This window comes from Papio anubis, chromosome X (genome assembly GCF_008728515.1).
Source record: "Papio anubis isolate 15944 chromosome X, Panubis1.0, whole genome shotgun sequence".
Classification (NCBI taxonomy): domain Eukaryota; kingdom Metazoa; phylum Chordata; class Mammalia; order Primates; family Cercopithecidae; genus Papio; species Papio anubis.
In genome coordinates, this window is record NC_044996.1 from 36,674,889 (window position 1) to 36,696,320 (window position 21,432).

Genomic DNA, 21,432 nt, shown 5'->3' on the forward strand with positions numbered 1-21,432 from the left:
TTATTTTTCCATAAGTTATTGGAGTACAGGTGGTATTTGGTTACATAAGTAGTGGTGATTTGTGGGATTTAGGTGCACCCATCACCTGAGCAGTATAAACTGCACCATGTTTGTAGTCTTTTATCCCTCGCCCCCCTGCCACTCTTGCCACCAAGTCCCCAAGATCCATTGTATCGTTCTTATGCCTTTGTGTCCTCATAGCTTAGCTCCCATGTATCAGCAAGAACATATGATGTTTGGTTTTCCATTCCTGAGTTACTTCACTTAAAAGGAATCCTTCCTAATTCATTCTATGAAACTAGCATCACCCTAATACCAAAACCAGGAAAGGACATAACCAAAAAAGAAAACTACAGACCAATATCCTTGATTAACATAGATGCTAAAATCCTTAACAAAATACTAGCTAATGTAATCTAACAACATATCAAAAAGATAACCTACCATGATCAAGTGGGTTTCATACCAGGGATGCAGGGATGGTTTAAAATATGCAAGTCAATAAATGTGATACACCACATAAACAGAATTAAAAACAAAAATCACATGATCATCTCAATAGATGCAGAAAAGTATTCAACAAAATCCAACATCCCTTTATGATAAAAACTCTCAGCAAAATCAGCAAACAAGAGACATACCTCAATGTGATAAAAGCCATCTATGATAAACCAACAGCCAATATAATACTGAATGGGGAAAAGTTGAAAGCATTCCCTCTGAGAATGGGAACAAGACAAGGATGGTCGCTGTCACCACTCCTATTCAACATAGTAGTGGAAGTCCTAGCCAGAGTAATCGGAAATAAAGCATCCAAATCGGTAAAGAGAAAATCAAACTGTTATTGTTTGCTGATGATATGATCATTTACCTTGAAAACCCTAAGGACTTCTCCAGAAACTTTCTAGAACTGATAAAAGAATTCAGCAAAGTTTCCAGGTACAAGATTAGTGTACACAAATCAGTGTTTAAATTTTTTTAATGTAGATTGCATAATGTATTTTTATAGTGGGCATACTCTGATGGGTGATTGGAAGATGTGTGCCTGTATTCATTATTTGTGCTCGCTTTTTTCTCTAGTGCTACAAACCTAAGAACAATTGGTATCAATTTTCTGGTTTGTGGTTTTTTAGCCCTGTAATTCTCTAATCTAAGAATTCTCAGGAGGAAGTATTTGTTTATTTGTTTGTTTTTTTTCTCCCCAAGATAAGATAAATAAAATTTTCATGGTGTCCCTTTGCAAGCAGACGGACTATTTTCTAAAATAAGCTTTCACTGAGGATTTAGTCCTTCGTGGGTCTCAGCTTAATGCTGGGATTGTTGTTCCAACTTCCATTTTGCTACGGGCCAAATCCTTGTCTGCTGATCTTTCACAGTGTTTACAACTCAAACTTTTTAGGTACAGACATCTTCAGATATTTCCAGGGCATCCATAGGGCCTTTGTCAGCTAACCATAAGGTTTTCAGTTCTCTTTTTGCTTTTGACTTGGAGATTCTTCATATTTTCTTGTGAGATTAGTTTTACATATAAAAAGAATGTTATATTTTATAAAACATTTCTTAATCTCTTATATACAGAAGTTTTAAGATATCATGTCTGTCACATCATTGAAAATACACATGTCTAATAGTTCTTTAAATTTGTTAGTGAATGCTGTACTTACTTAGTATAATTTAACTGTATATATTTGCAAATGTTTGTCTGTTCTAATTATATGTGACTCATTATGGCCACAAGTATAGAACTTCTGTACCTGCCATGACCCATTTCTCATTTTCAATGAAGATTCAGATTCAGCTGACAAAATATACCTAGTGTCTCACGTACAACAAGTAAAATTATTTAACATATTATTTTGCTCTATGCATTCTTATTCAGTTATGAAAGTATAACAATACTTGAAAGTGGAAAACACTTTGGGATAGCTTTGCTTTAATTACATTGACATTGACTAATATTATCCCTTTTCTTTCCTCAATGGGTATAAAATTTTTAAGAATTAATGGCTTAACTTATTATGAATGGAAATATTAAATAACTGTAAGGAAATACGTCTAACAGCCAAAATTAACAAAGAAATCCCCACATTTCTTATAAGGCTAACATAGCCATGCATTTGGATATGCTTAAACTTCTTAATATATACTTTATGTTTTACAACTGCAAAAAGGACATACTAAATCTAAGCTTTTAAAACATATTTTGTCCCCCAAATCTTTTAAAAATTAAATATTTAATTGAAATTATTTCAATTAGAATGAAGATTTTTTTATCTGACTGATTTTTCAATGTTGTTAACTTTATTCTAGCTAAGACTCACATTTAAATGATTTAGGACATTTGTAACTGCCAGGTTCTTTGGTGTTCTGTATCCCTTGGAGTTTTGAGTGTGTTTAGTTGTCCATGCAGTCCTTCAATATAAGAAGTAATTTAACAACCTTCTTTTTTTAAGCTAGTGCTACACTGCTGTTGTTTTTCAAATATAATAAACTATAAATACATTTCTAATTACTTGATCAGTATTTTTGAGGAATGTATGTTGATATATAAATCATCTGCTTTCAGAACTTAATGGAACTTAAGAATTGTGTTTGTGTATTTTTATATTTATATCTGTAGACATATAGACATTTCAGACCGCTTTTTGACATCCAAATAATCTGAAATCTACCTATACTGTATCTTTTGAAAAAATCATGACTCTTTGAGAAAAGATTGTTGTGAGTGTAGTTTTATGGACTGCCTACAGTAACTCTGTGACCTCTGAGGTTTATGCTGCTCATGCTTTGGGCTCATTACTATACTTGAGTTGATATATATTTTTATCTACTGCATCTGAGTATGCTTCTTAGTGCTGCCAATAGAAGATTATAAAACCATTTGGTAGTAAATCAAGGTCATAATTTGTTAAACAAAAGGAAAAGATAATAGCTAGCATTTATTTAGGGCCTGTTATGTTCCAAGTACTTTAAATGTATTTCCTCGTTTAATCCTCACAACAACACTAAAGTACTATTTTCATCTCCAATTTTTTTTTTCAGAGAGAGGAAGTGAAGCACAGATAAATTATAAAACTATGTCATATAGTAAGTACAAAAAAGTTAGGATTAGAACTCTACCTGGTTTACGCCTTTCACCATCGTGTAATAATGACTCTCAGAAGCATGGGTACTCAGATGATAAATAACAGAAAAAAGATAAAGACATGTTGCTGTTCCATTTTATTAAAACACCTCAAATCAACTTTGGACAGAGGCAATATGTAAAGGTCCAGGAGCACCAGGTAGTGTCTAAAACATCTGCAAAGCAGTGCTGGAAGCTAAAGTTGAAGAAGGAATACAGGAGAACATGCAGGAGCCTGTGATTGCAGCAACTCGGAAAGATTGTTAATTATAGCAAATTCTAAGAGATTGTTAACAATGGTTAATTGTTGTTCCAACATTTACTAGAGTGCTTCTGAGGCCTTAAAAAATTAAGTGCTAAATATGTGCATGGCTCTTTACATTACTTGATCCTCACAACTACCTATGAGGCTAATAACAAAATTGTGACCATAAGGAATAATTAATTTACTCAAGATTACATAGCTAAGTAAATTCCACAATGGTTTTTTTTTTTTTTTTTTTTTTTTTTTTTGAGATGGAGTCTTGCTCTGTCACCCAGACTGGAGTGCAGTGGCGCGATCTCCGCTTCACTGCAAGTTCCGTCTCCCAGGTTCACACTATTCTCCTGCCTCAGCCTCCCGAGTAGCTGGGACTACAGGTGCCCGCCACCACGCCCGCCTAATTTTTTTGTATTTTTAGTAGAGATGGGGTTTCACCGTGTTAGCCAGGATGGTCTCCATCTCCGGACCTCGTGATTCACCTGCCTCGGCCTCCCAAAGTGCTGGGATTACAGGAGTGAGCCACCGTGCCTGGTCCACAACTGTTTTTTTTAACTGATGTATAATATTTGTTCTTTGTACATATTTATGAGGTAAATATATTTTATTACATGTATAGAATGTGTAATGATTAAGTCAGGGAATTCAGAGTATTCAATACCTTCAGTTTTTATCATTTCCATGTGTTTGGACTATTTCAGGTGCTCTCGTCTAGGTATTTTGAAATATACAGTAAAGTTTAATTAACTTTAGTCACCCTACTCTGCTATGAAATATGAGAACTTATTTCTCCTATCTAACTGTAGGTTTTTACCCCTTAACCAACCTCTCTTCATCCCCTCTACCTTCTCACACACACCCTTTCCAGCTTCTATATCTATCACTCTGCTCTTTATGTAATCAGCTATTTTAAGATCCCACATATGAGAGAGAATGTGTGATATTTGTATTTCTGTGCCTGGATTATTTTACTGATTATAATGATGTCCAGTGCTATCCATGTTGTTGAAAATAAAATGATTTCAAAGGGAATGCTTCCAGTTTTTACCCATTTAGTATGACATTGGTTGTGGGTTTGTCATAAATAGCTCTTATTATTTTGAGATACGTTCCATCAATACCTAGTTAATTGAGAGTTTTTAGTAGGAAGGGCTGTTGAATGTTGTTGAAGGCCTTTTCTGCATCTATTGAGATAATCATGTAGTTTTTGTCATTGGTTCTGTTTATGTGATGGAATACATTTATTGCTTTGTGTATGTTGAACCAGCCTTGCATCCCAGTGATGAAGCTGACTTAATTGTGGTGGATAAGATTTTGATGCGCTGCTGAATTTGGTTTGCCAGTATTTTATTGAGGATTTTCTCATCGATGTTAATAAAAAAAATTCATCCAAAATTCATCAAAATTCCTCAAGAAATCATTTTTTTGTGTGTCGCTGCCAAATTTTGGTATCAGGATGATGCTGGCCTCAAAAATGAGTGAGGAAGGATTCCCTCTTTTTCTATTGCTTGAAATAGTTTCAGAAGGAATAGTACCAGCTTCTCTTTGTACTTCTGTTAGAATTCAGCTGTGAATCTGTCTGACTATGGACATTTTCGGTTGGTAGGCTATATTACTGCCTCGATTTCACTAGTTGTTATTGGTCTATTCAGAGATTTGACTTCTTTCGGTTTAGTCTTGGGAGGGTGTATGTGTCAAGGAATTTATCCATTTCTTCTAGATTTTCTAGTTTATTTGCGAAGAGGTGTTTATAGTATCCTCTGATGGTAGTTTGTATTTCTGTGGAATTGGTGGTGATATCCCCTTTATCATTTTTTATTGCATCTATTTGATTCTTCTCTCTTTTCTTCTTTATTAATCTGGCTAGAGGTCTATCTATTTTGTTGATCTCTTCAAAAACCAGTTCCCAGATTCACTGATTTTTTTGAAGGGTTTTTCGTGTCTCTGCCTCCTTTAGTTCTGCTCTGATCTTAGTTATTTCTTGTCTTCTGCTAGCTTTTGAATTTGTTTGCTCTTGCTTCTCCAGTTATTTTAATTGTGATGTTAGGGTGTTGAATTTAGATCTTTCCTGCTTTCTTTTGTGGGCATTTAGTGCTGTAAATTTCCCTCTACACACTGCTTTAAATGTGTCCCAGAGATTCTGGTACATTGTGCCTTTGTTCTCAGTGGTTTCAAAGAACATCTTTATTTCTGTCTTCATTTTATTATTTACCCAGTAGTCATTCAGGAGCAGGTTGTTCAGTTTCCATGTAGCTGTGCGGTTTTGAGTGAATTTCTTAATCTTGAGTTCTAATTTCATTGCACTGTGGTCTGAGAGACTGTTATGATTTCCATTATTTTGCACTTGCTGTGGAGTGTTTTACTTCCAATTATGTGGTCAATTTTAGAATTGGTGCTGAGAAGAATGTATATTCTGTTGAATTGGGGTGGATAATTCTGTAGATGTCTATTAGGTCCACTTGGTCCCGAGGTGAGTTCAAGTCCTGAATATCCTTACTAATTTTCTGTCTTGTTGATCTGTCTAATATTGACAGTGGGGTGTTAGAGTCTCCCACTATTATTGTGTGGCAGTCTAAGTCTCTTTGTAGGTCTCTAATAACTTGCTTTATGAATCTGAGTGCTCCTGTATTGGGTGTTTGTATATTTAGGATAGTTAGCTCTTCTTATTGCATTGATCCCTTTACCAGTATGTAATGCCCTTCTTTGTCTCTTTTGATCTTTGTTGGTTTAAAGTCTGTTTTATCAGAGACTAGAATTGCAATTGGCACAAGACAAGGATGCCCTCTCTCACCACTCCTATTCAACATAGTATTGGAAGTTCTGGCCAGGGCAATCAGGCAAGAGAAAGAAATAAAGGGTATTCAAATCTATCCATCTGACAAAGGGCTAATATCCAGAATCTACAAAGAAATTAAACAAATTTACAAGAAAGAAACAAACAACCCCATCAAAAAGGGGGCCAAGGATATGAACAGGCACTTCTCAAAAGAAGACACATAAGCAGCCAAAAAACATGAAAAAAAGCTCATCATCACTGGGCAAGAGACAATTGCAAATCAAAACCACAGTGAGATACCATCTCATTCCAGTTAGAATGGCAATCATTAAAAAGTCAGGAAACAACAGATATTGGAGAGGATGTGAAGAAATAGGAACGCTTTTACACCATTGGTGGGAGTGTAAATTAGTTTAACCATTGTGGAAGACAGTGTGGTGATTCTTCAATTATCTAGATCTAGAAATTGCATTTGACCCAGCAATCCTGTTACTGGTTATATACGCAAAGGATTATAAATAATTCTACTATAAAGACACATGCACACGTGTGTTTATTGTGGCACTGTTCACAATAGCAAAGACTTGGAACCAATCCAAATGCCCATGAATGATAGACTGGATAAAGAAAATATGTCACATACACACCATGGAATACCATGCAGCCATAAAAAAAGGGTGGGTTCATGTCCTTTGCAGGGACATGTATGAAGCTGGCAACCATCATTCTCAGCAATCTAACACAAGAACAGAAACCCCAACACTGCATGTTCTCACTCATAAGTGAGAGTTGAACAATGAGAACACATGGACAGGGGAGGGCATCACACACCGGGACCTGTTGGGAGGTGGGGGAGGTGGGGGATGGATAGCATTAGGAGAAATAACTGATGTAGATGATGAGTTTATGGGTGCAGCAAACCACCATGGCACATAACAAACCTGCACATTATGCACATGTACCCCAGAACTTAAAGTATAATAAAAAAAAGATTTCATATTTTATGGTCAAAATGTATTCTATTGTGTATGTATACTGCATTTTCTCTATTTGTTCATCTGTTGATGGAAACTTAGTTTGATTCAGTGTCTTTGCTATTGTTAATAGTGCTATAATAAACATGGCAATGCAGGTATCCCTTTGATATACTGATTTATTTTACTTTACCCAGTAGTGGAATTGCTGGATTGCATGGTAGTTCTATGTTTTGTTTTATTGAGAAATTGCCATATTGTTTTCCATAGTGACTGTACTAATTTACATTCCCGCCAACAGTGTGTGTGTGTGTGTGTATATATATATATATATATATATATATATATATATATATATATATATTTGTCATTTTAGTACTAGCCATTCTACCTGGGGTAAGGTGCTATCTCATTGTGGTTTTGATTTTAAAGCCCATAATTAGTGATATTGAGAAATTTTTCATATACATGTTGGCCATTTACATGTCTTTTTTGAAAAATGTCTATTCATGTTATTTACGCACTTTTAAAAAGCATTATTTAGAGTTCTTTAACTGTTAATTTTCTTGAGTTCCTTGTCTATCCTGGATAGTAGTCCCTTGGTGGTCCAATCCTTGTGCCTCATTGGTATCAGTGGCAGGTGGAAAATGCCTGTCCTTGGGCCCCAGGGTAGCATAAACTGGCACTAGTGTTAGTGGGTCCAGGTGGACCAATTCTTGGGCCTCCAGGTGCCTTGTTTGGGTGCCTGCAGTGGCAGTAATTGGGTGGGTGGGCGGGAGATTCCTTGGGCCCCTCAGCAGTGGGTGTGGCATAGGTGATGGCAATAGTAGTGGTGAGACAATTTTCTGGCTCCCAAGCAGTTTACACCGGTGTGGACAGTGGCTGTGATGGGCTTGGCAAGCCAGTCCCCAGACTGGCAGGTGATGCATGCAAGTGGGAGATAGCTGTGATGGCAGAAACAGGTTTGGTGGCTCTGTCTTCATTGCCCTGGGAAGAGTGTTCAGGTGCCAACAGCGGTGGATGGAACAGTGTCATTCCCAGGCCCCTGGATAATGTGCTTGGGTACTGTAGGATGGAGTAGAGCTGGATGAGGCTGCCCTCAGGCTCCGCAGTGGTGTGTGTGAGCTCTGGCTGTGGTGAGCAGGGGCAAAGTGATTCCCAGGCCCCCAGCAGAATGGTCCAGTGGATTTGGCAGCAGCTATGCTGAGACCTTGCTCCAGGGGCAAATGGGGTTGCTTTCAGTGACAGTAGCAATAAACAGTGAGCTGGAGAGTATCCACTTCAGGCCAATGTGGTGACTATAAGCAGGGTAGCCTTTCTTTAGCACTCTTTTAATTGTGTAGTTACCCTCCTGTTGGATGTGGTTGGATTGTTACTAATGGCTCCTGTATTGGTCCCGGTGGCAGCAACCAGTGGTGGCTCCTGGATGCATACAGGGTATGTCAGTGAGGCATCAGGTATATGGAGATGCAGGGGCTGTTGGCCCCAGGGCAGGATGCAATCTGAGGGACTGTGCTCTCAAAATGGTGCCATGCCATGGCTGCTTATGACTTAGGTTGGTATGGGTCCCTGTGAGATTTCGCTCTGGAGCAATGCCATTGCATGCTTTCCAGGCAACTCCCTATGTTAGTCTCAGGGTATGTGTGAGTCAGGGGGCTCTCCTGTGGCTAGGATTGCAGAACTTCATGGTGGGAATATAGACAACTGGAAATCTCTCATTTACTCTTTCCCTGAATTGGGTAGCCTCTTCAGGCTCCAGCCAATCTCAGCTGAGCAGGTTGCCTCACTTCCCTCTCCTTTCTTGCCTTAGGTGTTTCCTGTCATTTGTCTGTTAAATTCCAGCATTCACTCTTACATGACCAATTTGAAATATGAGTATCTATTAGCTATTTTTGATACTTTTTGGAGGGGGCAGATACAACATGCATCTAGTCAGCCATCTTGAAACCATAACTGGGTTTTAAGACTAATTTTGTTAGACTTCAAAACCTATGTACCACTGTTTCTTACTGCTCTTTAGGTGGAAGCTTTTCAGATTTGTCTCCTTTGTGCTTCTGTATTTGAAGGGACTTCACTAGTTCATGACCAGCTTCAACTACTTTCACTAGACCTCTTATTGAGACACATTTTTTGAAGAGTGGGGAAATAAATTCCAAGGGAATGTTAACTGTGTGGAGAGTTGAACAACAAGGTTCCAGGCTTCAACGTTGTTATTCTGTGGAGAGGTATCTTGTTCATAGAAGTATCTTGTATCAAGTGTCTTGTAGAACCCTTATACTTTTAGCATCTGGTCATTTACTCTGTGAGAGTAGATCATTTAAGGTAACAATCTCAGACAAAAATGTTCCCAGATCATCCTGATTATCTTTAATACCTCATTAACTAAATCACGTTATCAACCCACGTGCATGTCTATTTTCTGCCCGTACTACTTTTATAAGCCTTTATTTTCAAAAGTTTACCCCCTGTTGCATGATAACAGTAATAACTAATTGATCTGGCAACATTAGGGGAAACTCTGTCCTTGATCTGCTGAAAACAAGCCTTTGCAATCTCTGCTCTTTTTAGGGGGGTTGGGGTTTATTTTTTTATTTCAAACTCAAAATTTTATAAAACTATAACATATGATTGCAAAAACGTCAAGTAAAAGTCCCTAGTATTTTAAAATGCAGAGAACCTTTGTATAGAACCATTATTCTTCATCTTGATCTGACTATAACTAGGCTTTTAATCAAAAGGTTTGGCATTTTTAAACATCTATGCTCCATCTGCTCATAATATGGGCAGTAAAGTAGACTTTTGATGCTTGTTACTATAGATTGCCTTGTGCTCCAGTAAATATGAGCTTAATAAAATATATAACCAAATTTTTGAATTAAATCCAAACTATTAATAATTTGCCAGACTAGCATTGTGCCCATTAAAAAAATTAGAAGATTAAAGCTCCACTTTAACTCAGAAATAAACATTGCATAACCATTCTCCAATTTCCTATTATTTTCTTTTAACTATTCTGCAGTTGGAGTCTGGGACCAGATGGCCTTCTAGTTAGTGAGGTGAAAGACTAGGTTAAATAAAAGACACTTGATGGAAAAATCCATTACCCTCCCCTATTCTCTTCTGTTCAGTGACATTTAGGGAGCTTACACTCTTGAATTTGTGCATTATTTCCACAGGATGATGAAAGAAAGAGAACATCCTTTCTCAAGTTGATAAGAATCAGACATTTCTATAATCCATTTAAACTTTTCCAGGCAGAGGCAATAAAGGTGAATGCACTGGTGTAACCAGAGAAGGGTATGAATCTCTTTTGTGCCTCTCCTTGCTGGGTACTGCTAGTAAGACTGAGCCTGGGCACACATCCCAGGGAGAGAAAACATTCTACGGGTGAAGAATGTGGGCTGTAGCTTTCAATAATGGAATTCGAATTATAGCTCTACCGCCTCCCAGCTTTGATATCTGTGGCAACTTATGTAACCACTTTCAAACCCTAGTTTCATAATCTGTAAAATAGTAAAATAGTCTATTTTATCATGGTACCGTTTTGAAGATTAAATAAGACAACCCAGAAGGAGCCATGACAGCCAACTAGACATAGCCAGGAGGAACATCTCCCAGCAAGAGACTGGGGACTTTGGGAAGACTGGCACATTCTGAACAGATCTTCAGAGGGAAGGCATTGAGAGTGGGTGTAGGGAGGATGCAGATGCTAGGCTGATGGGGGAAGAAACTGAGAACAGTACGCAGTGCTGCTGAGCATCATGCCTCCTTCCTGTTCCTGGCCTCCAGTGACTCCTAAAGAAGGGGTGAGTTGAACAGGTGAGGAGTGCCCTGTTCTCACCATGGATTTCTAGAATTCCAGTGGCAGAAGACCCCAAGATCCCTACCGACACTTGAGCTGGCAGAGGGAGCTGCTTAGAGAAGTGACAGGAGGAGGCCTCCAGTCTGTGTGAAGCCCAGAGGGTTTGGGTACTTATGAGAAAGTCTGCAGTGGAGCACAGCCAGCAATGCTCAACTCCTAAGTCTAGCCATATTCCTTTAGAAGACTTTAGCTTTAAGGTGACTGTTGGACCTGGACAGAGCAGAGAAATCTTGCCAGTGGGACAGGGCCAGACTGGTCTGAGTGTCCCCTGTCTGCTGGCCTCTCCTGGGGCCCCAGCCTGGCTGTACCCACTGGCTGTGCAGCCTCATATGCCCAACCATGGCACTCCCTGGAACTCCCTGGAAGCCCTCATCATAGCTCCTTTGCTGGAAGACCATGCCTGACCATCAGAGGGGTCCAGGAAACTCATTCGCCAACATGTAGCACCCCACAAGCACCTTCCTTACATCACAGCCTCTCCTGCTGTTTTGCCAACATGCACTTGTCCACAGCTCCCCACCCCACCACTTTTCCATTGGGCATGCACAAACAGACCTCCCCTCTTATCCCCCACTATTGTGTGTGTGCACACACATCCCTCCACCCACTGCTGCCAGCATGAGACCACCCTGATGAACCCCCTGTGGCTGATGCGCAAGCACATAGCTGTGCCACCACCGTTGGTGCAAACATACGCACAGATGCTGGCAACTTTGCCTCCATTAGTGCCCTATCCCTGCTGCTGCTTTCACTGGCAAGAGTGTGCACGGGAATGCCACTGCCCTTCTTCAACTGGTGCCCAACCCCAGTCAGTGTGCATGCACGTTGCCATGGTACTGTGGCTGCTGGAATGTACCAGTGAACATGTACCACTCCCTCTAACCTGATGAAGTAGTTTGGCCAGCACCACCCATGACTGTTGTGGCCAGCAGGCTGGGAACACCTAGGACCCTCCAGTGCAGCAGGATGAGCTAGAGAACAAAGCTGGGGGCCTGGTATCAGACCCCCAGAGTTAGATCATGCATCCCAATAATGCTAAGCTGAGCCTAGACCCCGTTAAATCACCTAGAAACAAAGCAAGTTTACGGAACCCACCTTAAACCACAATCAAACACTCAATGGCATCCAAGAAGATAAAGGCAAAAAACTCCATCTGGAGGACAGAAACTTATAAGAACTTAAAAGATTGAAGGAACACCAGCCTACAGATTAGAAAGAACCAGTACAGGAACTCTGGTAACTCAAAAGACCAGTGTTTTCTTACCTTAAATGACCACACTAGTTCTCCAGCAATGGTTCTTAACCAGGCTGAAATGGCTGAAATGACAGACATATAATTCACAATATGGATAGAAATGAAAATCATTGAGATTCAGGAGGAAATCAAAACCCAATCCAAGAAATTTAAATAATAAAAAAAAATTATACAGGAGTGGAAAGATAAAATAGCCATTTTAAGAAAGAACCAAACTGATCTGACAGAGCTGAAAAACTCTTTCAATAATTTCATAATATATTAACAGTAAAATAGACCAAGCTTAGGAAAGTATCTCAGAGATAAAAGACTGGTTCTCCAAAATAACTTGATCAAACAAAAACAAAGAATAAAGAATAAAGAAGAATGTACAAAACTTCCAAGAAATATGGGATTATGAAAAGAGATGAAATTTATGACACATTGGTGTCTGTGACAGAGAGGGATTGAAATCAAGCAACTCGAAAAGCATATTTGAGGATATCATCCATGAAATTTCCCCAACCTCACTAGAGAATCCAATAATAAAATTAAGGAAATAAAGAGAACCCCTGCAAAATACTGTAAAAGATAAGCATTCCCAAGATATATAGTCACCAGATTTTCCAAAGTCAAAATTAAAGAAAAAATGTTAAAGGCAGCTAGAGAGAAGGGACAGGACAACTACAAAGAGAATCCCAACGGGCTAAGAGTGGATCTTTTAACAGAAACTCTACAAGCCAGAAGAGATTGGGAGCCTATATTCAGCATTCTTTAAGAGAAGAAGATCTAACACAGAAATTTATATCTAGCCAAGCTAAGCTTTATAAGCAAAGGAGAAAGAAGAAGCTTTTTGAAAAGCAAATACTAAGAAAATTCATTACCACAAGATCTGCCTTAAAAGTGGTCCTTAAAGGAGTGCTAAATACAGAAAGGAAAAACTGCTAATGGCCACCATGGAAATACACTTAAGTACATAGACCATTGACACCATAAAGCAACTACACAATCAAGTCTGCATAATAACCAGCTAACAACATGATGACAGGCTCAACTATGCATTTATCAATATTAGATTTTAATGTAAATGGTCTAAATGCCCACAGAATGGCAAGATATATAAAGAAGCAAGAGCCAACTATATGCTTTCTTCAGGAGACCCATGTCAAATGCAATGACACCTATATTCTCAAAGAAAGGGATGGAGAAAAATCTATCAAGCAAATGGAAAACAGAGAAAAGTAGGGGATGCTATCTTAATTTCAGGAAAAACAGACTTTAAGCCAACAATGATCATAAAAGACATGACATGATGGTAAAGGATTTAATTCAACAAGAAGATCTAACTATCCTAAATATACATGCACCCAATGCAGGAGCACACAGACTCATAAAGCAAGTTCTTAGAGACCTATGAAGAGACTTAGATAGTCATGCAATAATAGTGGCAGACTTCATCACCACCCCCCGCCCCAACAGTAACATAGTCCCATTCTGTGACAGTGACACAGTCTCATTCACAATATCCACAAAAAGAATGAAATACCTAGGAACACACCTAACCAGGGAGGTGAATGAACTCTACAATGAGAATTGTAAAACACTGTTCAAATAAATCAGAGATGACACAAACAAATGAAAGAACATTTCATGATCATGGATAGGAAGAATCAACATTGTTTAGATGGCTATCCTGCAGAAAGCAACGTACAGAGTCAATGCCATTCCTAGTAAACTACCAATGACATTCTTGACAGAATTAGAAAAAAAAAAATCAACTTTATAATTTAAATGGAACCAAAAAAGAGCCCGAATAGCCAAGACAATCCTAAGGAAAAAAGAAAAGCTGAAGGTATCACATTACCCAACTTCAAACCATACCACAAGGCTACAGTAACCAAAACAGCATGATACTGGTATAAAAACAGACATGGCCAGGCATGGTGGCTCACACCTCTGATCCTAGCACTTTGGGAGGGTGAGACAGGCAGATCACCTGAGGTCAGGAGTTAAAAACCAGCCTGGCCAACATGATGAAACCAAGTCTCTACTAAAAAAAAAAAAAAAAATTAGCCAGGTGTGCTGGCACATGTCTGTAATCCCAGCTACTTGGGAGGCTGAGGCAGGAGAATTGTTTGTACCTGGGAGTTGGAAACTGCAGTGGGCCGAGATCACCACTGCACTCCAGTCTGGGCGACAGAGTGAGACTACCTTCTCAAAAAACAAAAAAGAAAAAACAAAACAACAACAACAAAAAAGACACATGGACCAATGGAACAGAGTAGAGAGCACAGAACACGGAAATAAAGCCATAAACTTCAATCATTTGATCTTTGACAAAGCTGACAAAAACAAGCAATGGGGAAATGACTTTCTATTTAGTAAATATTGGTAGGATAACTGGATAACCATATGCAGAAGATTGAAAATGTATCCTTTCCTTTCACCATATACAGCAACCAATTCAAGGTGCATTATAGACAAATGTAAAACCCAAAACTACAAAAACTCTAGAAGTAAACTAGGAAATACCATTCTGGACATAGGCCCTGGCAAAGATTTCATGATAAGGACTCAAATGCAATTGCAACAACAATAAAAATTGACAAGTAGGACCTAATTTTACTAAGAGCTTCTGCACAGCTAAAGAAACTATCAACAGAGTAAACATGACTTACAGAACGGGAGAAAATATTTGCAAACTATGCATTTGACAAAGGTCTAACATTCAGCATCTATAAGCAACTTAAAGCAGTAAACAAGAAAAAAACCCATTGAAAATTGGGCAAAGAACATAAACATACACTTTTGAAAAGAAGACGTACATGTGGCCAACAAGCATATGAAAAAACGATCAACATTACTGATCATTAGAGCAATGCAAATGAAAACCACAATGTGATAACATTTCACACTAGTCAGAATGACTATTTATCAAAATGTCAAATAAATAAGAGATGCTGGTGAGGTAGTGGAGAAAGGGGAATGCTTATAAACTGCTGGTGGGAATATAAATTAGTTCAGCCATTGTAAAAAGTAGTTTGATTCTCTAAAAACTTAAAATGAAACTACCATTTGACCCAGCAATGACATTACTGAGTACATACCTGAAGGAATATACATCATTCTACCATAAAGATAGCCACATGTGTATGTTCATCGCAGAACTATTCACAATAGGAAACATATAGAATCAACCTAAATGCTCATCAGTGGGTGGACAGGCATATGAAAAGGCGTTCAACATCATTGATTATCAGAGAAATGCAAATCAAAAATATAATGAGATATCATCTCACCCCAATTAAAAAACCTTATATCGAAAAGACAAGCAATAACAGATGCTGATGAGGATGTCGAGAAAAAGGAACCCTTGTACACTGTTGGTGGGCAGGTAAATAAGTACATCCACTATGGACATCAGTTTGGCAGTTTCTCAAGAAGCTAAAAATTGAGCTACCATATGTTCTAGCGCTACTGGGTATATACCTGAAAGAAAGAAAATCAATATATTGAAGATATATCTGCACCCCATATGTTGGTTGCAGCACATTTTACAATGGCTAAGATTTGGAAGCAACCTAAGTGCTAATCAACAGACGAATGGATTTTAAAAATGTGGTGCATATGCACAATAAAGTACTATTCAGCTATTAAAAAAGAATGAGATCCAAACATTTGCAATAAATGCAAATGTTTGGAACTGGAGGTCATTCTGTTAAGTGAAATAAGCCAGGCATAGAAAAACAGACATCATATGTTCTCACTCATTTGTGGGAGGCAAAAATCAAAACCACTGAACTCATGGACATAGAGAGTAGAGGGATGGTTATTAGAGCCTGGGAAGGGGAGTGGGGGTGTTGTGGGAAGGTGGGGATGGTTATTTGGTACGAAAAAATAGAAAGAATGTATAAGACCTACTATTTGATAGCACAGTAAGGTGACTATAGTCAATAATAGTTAGATTGTACATTTTACAATAACTCAAAGAGTATAATTGGATTGTTTGTAACTCAAGTGATAAATGCTTGAAAGAACGGATGTCCCATTTTCCATGATGTACTTATTTCACATTAGTAGTATCAAAATATCTCCTGTACCCCGTAAATGTACACACCTGCTATGTATCCACAACAATTAAAAAATATCTAAATGCTCATCAAGGGTAGACTAGATAAAGGAAATGTGGTACATATACACCATGGAATACTACACACCCAGAACAAAAAATAAGATTATATGTCTTTTCCAGTAACATGGATGGAGCTGGAGGCCATCAGAAGAAACACATAACCAAATATTGTGTGTTCTCACTTAAAAGTGTGAGCGGAACACTGAGTACACAAGAACAGAATTATGAATTTTAAATACTATTGTTATTAAAGGAGGAGAAGGGGAATGCAAATATTAAGCTGGGGCACCATCCTTGTGCCCTTTCATTCCACATTTTCCTTCATGAAAGAGAATGACAAAGGTACACATTCTCACATAGCAGCTATCAGAAACATAGCTGAAAGTTGAATGTGGGCCTTCTTGATATTGTGTGGCCATGCAGCAAGGTACTCTAGGACTATGGGTAAAATAAGCATATGCAGGCACAGCCACACAGATGCACACTCACCCACTGTAGTCAGAGTCCTCTCTCTAAAGAGTATATGCGACCCTTATTTAAAATCATAAAATGTTTTCCCATTCCCCTTAGAGTAGACTTCAAATCCTTTCATGAGGCTCGTAAGGTGATTTTTACCTGGCTATTCAGCCTAGTCATTCTTATCTTCTGTAGTAGTCCATTCCCACATTGCTATAAAGACATACCTGAGACTAGATAATTTATAAATAAAAGAGATTTAATTGACTCACAGCTTTCTGAAGGCTCTATAGGAAGCACAGTTGGGTAGGTCTCAGGAGATTTGTAATCATGGCGGTAGGGGAAGAGGAAGCAAGCACATCTTACATGGTGGGGGTAGGAAGAGAGAGAGAATGAATGGGGAGGTGCTACACACTTTTCAAAGAATTCACGAGTTCTCAGATCTCATGAGAACTCTATCATGAGACAGCACTAGGTGATAATGCTAAACCATTAGAAAACACCCACATGATCCAATCATCTCCCACCAAGATGCACTTCCAACATTGTGAATTACAATTCAGCATGAGATTTGGTTGCAGACACAGAGCCAAACCATGTCATCTTTCCTTTATCTGTTCCAGCTGCTTTGAGGTTATTTCATTTATTTGAATGTGCCATGTTTTGCAATTTTTGTATGTTGTTGCTGCTCCTTTAGTTTCCCCCATTCTTTTCCAAACTATTTACTTGTGCTTCAAGCTAAGCTTAAATGACCTCTTCATGGAAGGTTTCCTTGACCCCTTAGACTAGTGTCTTATAGGTATGCTGTGATAGCATAATGTACCCCTCTTTTCTGTAGCGTCTTTGAAAACTTGTTATGGACTGAATTGTGTCCCCTCCAGATTTATTTGAAGTCCTAATCCCCAGTGTAACTGTTTTTTGAGATAGGACTTGTAGGATGTACCTAAGGTTAAATAGGGGTAATAATGGTGGGGCTTTAATCCAACAGGACTGGTATCTTTATAAATAGAGGAGGGGATAACAGAGATATCTCTTTTTCTGTGCAAACACAAAGGAAAGGCCATGTGAGGGCACAGCAAGAATGTGGTCATCCACAAGCCAAGGAGAGAGGACTCACCAGAAACCAACTCTGCAGGCATCTTGATTTTAAACTTCTAGCTTTGAGAAATATGAAAAAAAGTGTTTGTTGTTTAACCCGTGTGTTCTATGGTATTCTGCTACGGCAACTTGAGCAAACTACTACAAGTCCATAGTATTTTAATTGTTGAATTATTTAATGTTTGTTTTTCTGATTTTTTAAAATACTTTATGAGCCAAGAACAGTATCTACCTCATTTATTTTTTATATCTCCAAGACCTATAAGAGCACTTGACACATAGTAGATTTTGAATAAATATTTATTCAGTAAATAAGCTGCTACTTTTTTTCCTTTATAAACTATGAGATCATTAGAATACACATCTCTCTTGTTAATACTATGTGTTAAGCATACCTAACGCAGGGCAATTCATTCATTCATTCATACATTCATCAAATGCATTGATCAGAGCAAAGTGAAAACCTATGATAAACAGAGAAGAAAAGTAGAGATTCAGTTTGGGCTGAAAACCTCTTGCTATGCTTCTTTTCTGACAAAATATAAACAAAGGAGACAAAGGAGACTAACATTTTCATTGCTCTTTAACATGATGATCACATAGGTTCTCAGAGGTTATATACCATAAAAGTATATTCCTCAATTGCCAGCATTAATTTTAATCTTGAAAGGCTTTTAACATGGGCAAATGAGATTTCCTTATAGACTTCTTTAACAGGCCAAGGTTAGATTTAAATTTAGATTGTTTGGCTAGAGAATTAGCTTCTTACTACTTGATGCCTTCTCATGTATTACTCCTAATATACACAAATAATATAATGTTTTCCCTGGAAATAGTTTATGGGTACTTGGCAGTGATGCCTTTCCTTCTTTATCCTTCTTATACTAGCTCTTGTCACAATCAAGAATGAAATAAATAAATAATCTTATTAAGACTAATGATTTCTTCAACAGCTTTCTGACTCTGTATTAGTAATGAGGTGATGCTTTCTGTAGCAGGAAATAAAATGCAACCCCTGAATTTATGACTACTTGCTGAATTTTATATGATTTAGTGATATATTTAATGAGCATTTTCACTATGGTATCTTCCAGAAGACCCTGTGTAATTTTTTTAGACTTAAAAACAAATCTGTTTGTGTGATTTCAATTTCAGCATGCTCAATTTTTTTATACCAACTATAAGAAAAGATAGAACATTTTCACCATCACTTTTGCTAGGTAATTTGGTACCCCCTTTTGTCTCTTTTATGTAATGCAGACTGGAAGATAAGGAGTCTTCAATGGCCAAGTATATACTTAAGTTAGTTAGGCCTCTGTTAATGAAGAGGATGCATTGCAATGATATATTTTGTTTTCAGAAACTTTTTTAGCAGAGGTAACTATTTAAGAGACCTAGGACATGGCATTTTAGCCCCATGTTGACATGCTGGCATTGCTTCCCATCTCTTGGAGCTCACTGTTCCACCCCCATGAACTCCTGACTCTTTCCTTGAATAACTTGCCAATCTCTATTGACACATGATCCCTATTCTTCTCATTCTGGGAACCAGGTACATAGTCTTCTGTTCTTCTGGGTTCAGGTCATGTACTTCAGAGAGAGCTTACTGCTTCCTTTAACAAATGGAAAAACATTCCATGCTCATGGATAGGAAGAATCAATATCGTGAAAATGGCCACACTGCTAAAAGTAAGTATTCCATTCAGCTATGTGTCTGTTTTTATGCCAGAACCATGCTGTATTGATTACTGTAGCTCTGTCATATAATTTAAAGTCAGGTACTGTGATTCCTCCAGTTTCGTTCTTTTGGCTTAGGATATCTTTTGCTATCCTAGTTGTAGCTCCATGTAAATTTTAGGATTGTTTTTGTCTATTTCTGTGAAGAATGCCATTGGTATTTTGATAAGGATTGCATCAAATCTGTAGATTGCTTGGGATAGTATGGGCATTTAACAATATTGATTCTTGCCATCTATGAACATGGAATATTTTCCCAATTTTTGGTGTCCTCTTCAATTTCTTTCATCATTGTTTTATAGTTTTCATTGTAGAAATCTTTCAATCCTTTGATTAAGTTAATTCCTAGTTATTTAATTTTGTGTGTGGCTATGGGATTACTTTTTAACTTCTTTTTCAAATTGTTCACTGTTGGCATATAGAAATGCTACTAATTTTTGTATGTTAATTTTGTATCTTGCAACTTTACTGAATTTGTTTATAAGTTCTGATAGTTTTCTTTTGGAATCTTTAGGTTTCTCTAAATATGAGATGATATAATCTGCAAACAAGGATAATTTGACTTCTTCCTTTTCAATTTGGATGCACTTTATATCTTTCTCTTGTCTGATTGCTTTAGCATGGACTTCCAGTGCTATGCTGAATAACATTGATAACAATGGACATTCCTGTCGGTTCCATGTCTTAGAGGAAAGGCTTTCTGTTTTTGCCTATTCACTATGATATTAGCTGTGGGTCTGTCATATACGGCTTTTATTATGCGGAGGTAAGTTCTTTTTATCCTCAGTTTTTTGAGGGTTGTTATCAGGAAGGAATGTTAAATTTTTTGATATGTTTTATTCAGCATCAATTGAAATGATCATATGGTTTTTATCCTTCATTCTGTTGGTATGATGTATTCATTGATTGATTTCTGTATGTTGAACCATCCTTGCAACCCTGGGACAAATCCCACTTGATCATGATGAATAATCTTTCCAATGTAGTGTTGAATTCTGTTTGCTAGTATTTTGCTGAGGATTTTTGCCTCAATATTCATCAGAGATACTGACCTTTAGTTTCTCTTTCTCTCCCTTTCTTTCTTTCTTTCTTTCTTTCTTTCTTTCTTTCTTTCTTTCTTTCTTTCTTTCTTTCTTTCTTTCTTTCCTCTCTCTTTCTCCTTCCTTCCTTCCTTCCTTCCTTCCTTCCTTCCTTCCTTCCTTCCTTCCTTCCTTCCTTCCTTCCTTCCTTCCTTTCTTTCTTTTCTTTTCTTTTCTTTCTTTCTTTTTTCTTGACGGAGTTTCACTCTTGTCACTCAGGCTGGAGTGCAGTGGCGTGATCTCTGCTCACTGCAACCTCTGCCTCCCGGGTTCAAGTGATTCTCCTGCCTCAGCCACCCAAGTAGCTGAAATTACAGGCATGTGCCACCACGCCTGGCTAATTTTTGTATTTTTAGTAGAGACAGGGTTTCAACATGTTGGCCAGGCTGGTCTCCAACTCCTGATCTCAGGTGATCCATCCACCTCGGCCTCCCAAAGTGCTGGCATTACAGGCATGAGCCACCGCACCCAGCCAGTTTTCCTTTTTTTTTTTTTTTTTTAAATGTGTCTTTGTCTGGTTTTGGTATCAGGGTAATACTGACCTCATAGAATAAGTTTGGCAGTATTCCCTCCTCATCCATTTTTTGGAATAGAGGAGTAGGGTTGGTATTAATTCTTCTCTAAATGTTTGGTAGAATTTGGCAGTGAAGTCATCAGGTTCCAGGTCATTACTTTCAATGGCAAAAAACGTAATTATTTTT